Here is an 8,242-nt window from a genome sequence, read left to right as displayed (position 1 = left end):
TGCCATTTTTTGCTGCCTTTTGCTGCCATCTCTATGCATTTTGCTGCTTCTCTCTTCACCTACCCACAGCCAGACTTTTTTATTCTTTATTTATAACACCCTGATCTATCCCAGCTGTGGGCTGATCTGATCATCCAGGTGGGATTAACATCTCAAAAGAAAGTTTAGGCGGTGGCGCTAGAGGTAAGGTGCCTGCCTTGCCTGCGCTAGCCTAGGACGGACCACGGTTCGATCCCCCGGCGTCCCATATGGTCCCCCAAGCCAGGAGCGACTTCTGAGCACATAGCCAGGAGTATTCCCTGAGCGTCACCGGGTGTGGCCCAAAAACAAAAAAAAAAAAAAAAAAAAAGAAAGTTTAGGTAAAAGGACTTTTGGAGAAGGGTTATAGCCTTTGACTTAGCATTCCCTGCCACCATCATTTATTTTCAGTACCACACTTGTAGAGGTTGAGGCCTGTTTCTTTTTCTAGGCTGTGCAAGTCTAAGCACACTGTCATAGCAAGCAAGATCACATCTGGTCAAGATAGAGGATATAAGTGCGTTCAGCAATCTGAGCAATATTGGCCTTTCCTATAATCAGTTGCCTACTACATACTTAGGGCAAAACCAGTAAAATACTGGCTCCATCAAGGAGAGATGAGTATCTGGTGATATCGCTCAGAACAATGTGTTCAGAGTGACCACTGCCTTCTTTCAGAGTCTTCAGGTCCACTGAGTCTGCACAGCTCCTCCCCAGGCATCCACGGTCACTTCCTTCAAGCAAGTCTGCAACTGGTGGTAGGGAATGGGCCACACCTGGCAGTGCTCAGGAGTTACTCCTGGTTCTGCACTCAGGAATTGCTCCTGATGGCCTTGGGGGGGGAGGGGGCAGACCATATGGGATGTCAGGGATTGAACCCAAGTCAACCACATGTAAGGCCTTACTCCAGTATACTATCTACCGGGCCTCTAATTCACTTTTGTTTGTTCGTTTGTTTGTTTTTGGGTCACACCAAGCAGTGCTCAGGGGCTACTCCTGGATCTACACTCAGAAATTTCCCCCAGCAGGCCCGGGGGATCATATGGGATGTCAGGATATGAACCACCATCTTTCTGCATGCAAGGCAAACACCCTACCACTGTGCTATCTCTCTGGCCCTTCTAATTCACTTTTAAAGTTTTTTTATTTGTTTGTTGGTTGGTTTGGTTTGGTTTGATGGCAGTGCTCAGGGTTACTACTGGCTCTGAGGTCAGGAATCGTTCCTGGTAGGCTCATGGGACCACATGGGATGCTGGGGATCAAACCCAGGTAGGGCACGTGCAAGGCAAAGGCACTACTCCCTGTGCTATTGCTATGGTCCCTGTAATTTACCCTTAAGCTCTTAAAAAAGTGCTGAGCTCACTGGCTATTCGAGGTGCAGAAAGCTTTTCCTGTGTTCAGTTTGACCAAACCTCTCCCAACCATGTTCGTAATATAAACACAGCACGTTTCCTGGTCAAAACCTGGTCTGCAATCATTGCTCTGTTGTATTTATTACATAGATGGAGAGGGAAGCTAGGATTCGGACATGCAAATAGCCTCCCTTCCATTCAGATCAGTCTCCAGAATGTATCGCTGAGACTGAGAACCAAGAGAAACTAGGATGAATCAGGCTGCTCGGGTTCCTAGGAAAGTCTAAAGAGTAATTCAGCTCCCTTTCTTGTACTCAACCTTTATTTCAGGACATTGTACTTGAGCTAAGAGCTGCATTCACAAGAGACCGGCATGAGAAATGGACCTCAGTGACAGTTGGCCATTGGAGGAAGGAACCTGGCTGTCTCATGGTGGACTCCATGATTTTGCAAACACCAAAGGGGGTAGGGCTTCTTTTGCTGTTCCTGGTACTCCTTCCTAATACCTTCGCAGGTAGAGCGTTGTGTCTGCCCAAGATGTGCTCAGAATGGACCCAGAACCGTGCACCTTTGTGGAGGTAGCTAGGTAGAGAGGAGAGGAGAGGAGAGGATTGGAGAGGGATGTAGATTAAAATCCCAAAGTCCCTATTTCTAAGCCACGTTCCCTATAGAACATCTCTGTTCTCCCAGGAAAGGGGTCATCCCTGCTGTGTGGGAGATGAGCTCTCACTGAGCAGGTGGGGAGTACCCACAGATCTCTGGGCCCCTGGAGCACAGTCCTGGGCCCCTGGTACATGGTCCTGGGACCCTGAGTGTCTTGTCCCACTCCATGCAGCCACGCTGTGAGGACGGCTGTGGGTCCTAAGATCAGTGCTCTCCTGCCTTGCCCTGTCCCTTCAGGAGATTAGTATAGCTCAGTGCTAAATAATGGTGAGGAGGATCCTCTCCCAGAGTGGAGCTAGAACCCCTCACAGAGTTGTGTCTTCCAACATCTGTGTTTTCCACCTCCCCAGCCCCCCAAATCTAATGGAGAGCCACAGTTAGTGGGAAGTCCAAGATCACTGAGGGAAACACATACACACACAACATTTTCAGCACTATAGCGTCCTTTTGTTTGTTGTATATTCACTAATTTGACCAATAATATTGAGCATCTCCTATGCCAGGGGTTCTCAAACTTTTTAAACAGGGGGCCAGTTCACTGTTCCTCAGACCATTGGAGGGTCTGACTATAGTAAAAACAAAACTTAGGAACAAATTCTTATGCACACTGCATATATCTTATTTTGCAATGAAGAAACAAAACAGATACAAATGCAATATGTGGCCCGCGGGCCATAGCTTGAGGACCACTGTCCTATGCATTAGGTACTGGAAATACAAAGGACAGAATAAGGCACACAGAGATTGCCAGCTTGAAAACAGGGTGACTCACACAGCACCAAATCTTGGCTGCGTTTTGAGCCCACACTAGGGGGCATCTTGCAGTTCAAGTGACCCCCAGAGAGAATGTCAGTCTCAGAAACAGGAGACTTGGATCCCGTCCAGTCAGAACCCAACAGCTGTTCTCTCCAGTTCATTCTTTTCAGGGGTTCCTCACCAGTATCTCCTCATGATACACAAAGGGCAATTGAACGTCCTTAGATGGATAGCTGTGTCGGCTCTCACCTCTCCCTGCCTCTCTAGCTGACCTCCTGCCAGGCAAACTCCTTCTATTGACCTGGCATGCTCTCACACACAGGGGATGCTTTGCCAAAGCTGCTGGCATGGTTGCCTCTACATGCCTCCCTCTGACCCGCCTTTGCTCCTTTCACTTCAGTCTACTCTGGAATCTCTTCTGTCCCTGTGTGTCCAGCCTTCTCTCATCGGAGGCCCCTTAGAACTACCGCACAGTGCACAGACAAAGCCAATAAATAAGCTGAAATGTTCCAGGGCATACACTAGTGTCTGGGGTCTCTGTTGCCACCCCTGAGACTGTTTTGGTAAAACCTCCACCAACCAGCCCATGGGTCTCCCTCTTCTACGCTCCGGCCTTTTTCTGATCTGGTTAATGCCATCTGCCCTGCCTCTGAGCACCAATGTGGGGCTCAAGGGGTTTATATTTCCAGGGAAGTCCAGGAGGTGCCCAGGCTATGGGACCTTGTCCTGAGGGGACACATGGGGTCCTAAAGCCATGTCCTCTGCCGTGGCCTGGGCATCAGGGGGTCCATGGCTGTGAGTCGGGGACAGATCCACACAGTATCTGTTGTGGTATGGGAAAGCCTCCAGGAGGCTACTGAGGAGAAGTCAGCATGTTTGGGGTTAGGCTCAGAATTTCTAGAGAAGAACATCTCCCCCACTCTTGCTTCCTGCACTCCTAAAAATATCCTCATGTAGCTGGGCCAATGGTTTTTCTTTCGGAGGCCTGGAACTCGTTTTCTAAGGAAAATGTTATACAGTACCCGAATATAAAATCTCAGCAGCCCGTTTTGGCCAGAGCTCTTTTGGACAGGCATGCAGAAAGCTGATCGGGTTCCCTTTGCCAGGCGCCATATTAGTGGTGATTTGGTTCAGAGATCCCTTCTGGTTCTCAGCATCCCTTTTTAGTGACTTTGGAAACACTTCTTCTGGTTGTAAATTTACTCTGGCTACTGGTTTAGAATCCTCCTGTCCCCTACTCTTCTCAGCGCTTTTAGCTAGATCAGGTTTTCACTAGGGAAAGGCAGGAGTCTGGGAAACAGAAGGTGACAATGCCAGGTGTGGGGAATGAGGCCCGGCTGCTCCCCTGGGGGTCAGGAGTCAGGAAGCAGCTTCACTCTGGTGCCCCTGCAGGTCCGTGAGAGTTCCGACGATCCGATCAATCGGAAGGAAGGAAGTCTGTTTTTCTGAGCCGCCTTTGTGCCAAGCTCTGCCATGGATGCTATTGTATCACATCCCAAACCTCACTGGAGAGACAGATGAGGAAACGGAGTCTTAGAAAGTCGAAAGAATTCAGTGTGGCATATCCAGCGAATGCTGGAGACCACATCAAACTTGGGTCTCCGGTCCAGGGAGGCTGTGAAAAAGTGATCTGCTTTTTGGCTGGTTTTCGGGGGGGGGGGGGAGCCCAGTGTTTGATATCTCATCTTTCTGGGGCACTTGCACCCTTTCCTGTTTTTCTCACAGGAGAAAGGAAAGATGGGCAGGAACAACAGTACAGTGGGCAGGGCAATTGCCTTGAGCATGGGTATTCAAAGTTCAAATCCCCAGCATCATGTATGGTCTCCTAAGCACCCCTAGGTACGAAGCCAGTTTTAGGCCGAGCACTGCCAGGAGTGACCATCACCCCTCTTAAGTAAGTCCAGGTGATCTGCTATTAATACTCTACTGGCACCTGTGTGAACATCTTGTGGTCTTTCCATGTTAGAAGAGCTCACAGACTGGGCAGGGCTAGAAACTTCTCAAAAACATGAGGTGTTCCAGGGCTTGATCAAACGCAGGTCCTTCTGTCTCCCAACTCAACTGATCTCTCAGGCCACAGCTTCTTTTGCGGGGAGGGGTTTGGGTCACACCCACCAACGCTCAGGGGTTACTCTTGGCTCTGTGCTCAGAAATCGCTCCTGGAAAGCTCGGGGGACCATATAGGATGCTGGGATTCGAACCATGGTCTGTCCTGTGTTGGCTGCATGCAAGGCAAACGCTTTACCGCTGTGCTACCACTATGGCCCCCAAATATATGAACTGTTAGACCAGTATTGCCTTTTATCTCGTACTTTGGACAGGCTGCATTTGCCATTGCTTTCTTTTTTTCTTTCTTTTTTTGTGGGGGGACAACACCTAGTGACTGTTGGTGTACCTAGCTAAAACCCTGAAGTTGGGTGCAAAGACCCTAAGACCCATCCATATCTGGGAGGGGTCTTGGGAACCGGATAATAGGTGTAACTACCTGCAAGACCTCCCATTTCTGGGAGGGGTCTGGAAAAGGATAGATAAACCTCTGAGCCAGGGGATTCGGCTTTTGGCCGTTTCTCTCTTGGCCCGGCTTGGCTTCCTGGCTTTTGGATCTTTGGGCCGCATGGATCCCAAAGGGAAGATGGCTAACAGGAGATAAGATGCAGGGCTAGCAAAATATAGCTGAATGCTTAAAAGGTTGACATAGGCCACACACCTGTGGTGGCTAGGGCATAAATAAAGATGATTCTTCCTGAAGCGTGCGTGTGAGTGATTTCACCTGGGCCTGGAACTCGCCGGCTGCATGGAGGATGCAGAGCCACGTGGGCTGGATGGCATCCTTCACCATCCAGCCCCATCGTTATTTATTTAACACAACAGTGACACTCAGGGGTTATTCCTGGCTATGCTCTCAGAAATCGCTCCTGGCTCAGGGGACCATATAGGATGCCGGGGATCAAACCCAGGTTCATCCTGGGCAGCCACATGCAAGGCAAATACCCTATCTCTGTGCTATCGCTCAGGCCCCATCAGGCCAGAGCTTCTTGGAAAGGCCACTAATGTGAAAGATAAGAAACTCCTCTGCAGCCTAAGAAAATTATATGCAGTTCCTGAAAATGGTTGATTGGTTGGTTGGTATGGTTGGTTCTGTCTGGGATCCTGGGATGATAAGGATTGTGTCTGGAAATTTTCTTTTTTTTCTTTTGGTTTTTGGGTCACACCCGGCGACTGCGGCGGCAGTGACACTCAGCAGTTACTCCTGGCTCTGCACTCAGAAATTACTCCTGCAGGCTTGGGGGACCATATGAAATGCCAGGAATCGAACCCAGGTCTGTCCTAGGTCGGCTGTGTGCAAGGCAAACTCCCTACTGCTGTATTATCACTTTGGTCCTGGAAAAATTCACCGTTTCTTAAGTAGTTTGAATTGAATTTTATTTCATATAAATTTAAAAAATATTTCTACTTGGTCTCAAAACAATTATCTCATAATTTCTTTACTGAAAGCTTTATCTGTTTCATAGTTTTTTATATAAAATCTTTATATAAACACCATGGAAAAATTCACTTTTATCCCCAGAGATTTCTTTAGTGGTTTGGACATCAATTTCAATTGCAACAAATGTTTTTGCCCCTAATCCTCACAAAATATGTTGAAATGTAGGATGCTTTAGAGTAGAGGGTACTTCACAGCAGATTCAATTCACTAAATCAGACACAACTGAGTGTGAGTTGGACATGTATGATTTTTCTCTGCTGAAACTTTTCTCTGCATATTTGTGGAATTCTTTATCTGTGTCTACAAGCACTTTCTAACAGCTTACTGGCTCAATCACAGTTTATTTCATTTGCTATGATGTTGAATGAGGAGTCACACTCAGTAATAAGAATTTTGGGGCTAGGGGGCCAGATGGTCCCCATTTGAGTAAAATACATTGCTTTTGTTCAGATAATTTAATGAGTTGATGCTTGAAAAGTTTTCGAAACCCTAGTTAGCCTTTTACTAAAAGTAATCCTTGGCTTCCTGACAAACTTAATATCGTGTCATCTCTTGGCTTGAATTTCTTTCTGCTCAGGATGTGACTTTTTTTCAGGGGAAATATATTTAACTATTCTTCCCAGAGAGCCTGTTTTTCGCTCACATTTCTCAAATACTTGAAGCAGTTATCTTAGGCTTGGCTTTCATTTAAGGGAAAGAAAGCAATTGTGTTTCCTTCTCCCTTGCACGAAGGAAACTCTATCTGTAAGAGACCCCATCTTTTCCTCTTCTCTCTGCTGACCAAGAGGGCATGTGTCTCTCTGGGAATCCCCAGAGCTCAAGTAACCCAGAAAAGTGATCCAGGACTAGTGGTTGCTCTCTCCAGACCCTTTCCTCCAGGCTGCCCACCCCCTAGGCTGGCAGGGGAGGATGTCTGTCATTCCCAGACAAAACTCCAAGGGACATCTTCTTAGCAGGAGCTCAGCAGCAGGCTGTGCTGAGAAAGATTCATCCAGCACCTGCCATGCATCTGGAGTGCACGGTGTACGGTGCACGGTGCTGTCTGGAATTGTAGCCAAGAATCCCTGGGATCCCACCACGGGATTCAGTGTTGAGAGAGACCAAACTTTCTGGGTCTGGGAAAGAGAGCTCTGGTTACATTTCCCAGAAAACACAAGCAAAGCCTATGCTGTTTGAAGTTTTACTGTTTTTTATTTTTGTTTTTGTTTTTTTGGGTTTTTCGGACCACACCCGTTTGATGCTCAGGGGTTACTCCTGGCTAAGTGATCAGAAATTGCCCCTGGCTTGCAGGAACCACATGGGACTCGGGGGGGGGGGGGATCGAACCGAGGTCCTTCCTTGCTTACAAGGCAGACACCTTACCCCTAGCGCCACCTCACCGGCCCCGAAATTTTACTGTTTTCTAACAGTTAAGACTTTTTTCTATGATTTTGCATACATTTCCTTCCCCACTAAACAGAAATCATCATGTCTCTACTGATGATTGGAATTGGATCAAGCTTTCCATTTGAAACTGATTACCTTTCATTTGTATCCAAAATATTATATCTAACTTGCTCAGAGATACATCATTCCTATACATTTTCATATATTGAATATATGAATGTTGAATTGTACTTCAAAATCATTACTGGGCACATAAATAGCTATGGATAGCTTTTTATTTTAAACTTTTTTTAATTGATTAATTGATTTTGGGGCCACAGCCAGTGGTGATCAGGGGCTGCTCCTGGCCCTGCACCAAGAAATTGCCTCTGGCAGGCTGGGGGACCATATGGGATGCCGGGAATAAAACCAGGTCCCTCTAGATTTGCAAAGCAAATGTCCTACCGCTGTGCTATCTCTCCAGCCCCAAACTATTCTACCCTTATGTCTATGCTTTTCTAATCAGTTTTAGCTGGGTGATGGCAGAGAAAAGTTGGAGAATTTCGATTTTATCAAAGTTGCAGCTTTTTGTTTGATTTTG

Source organism: Suncus etruscus, chromosome 8 (assembly GCF_024139225.1).
Source record: "Suncus etruscus isolate mSunEtr1 chromosome 8, mSunEtr1.pri.cur, whole genome shotgun sequence".
Taxonomy (NCBI): Eukaryota; Metazoa; Chordata; class Mammalia; order Eulipotyphla; family Soricidae; genus Suncus; species Suncus etruscus.
This window is presented reverse-complemented; position numbering follows the sequence as displayed.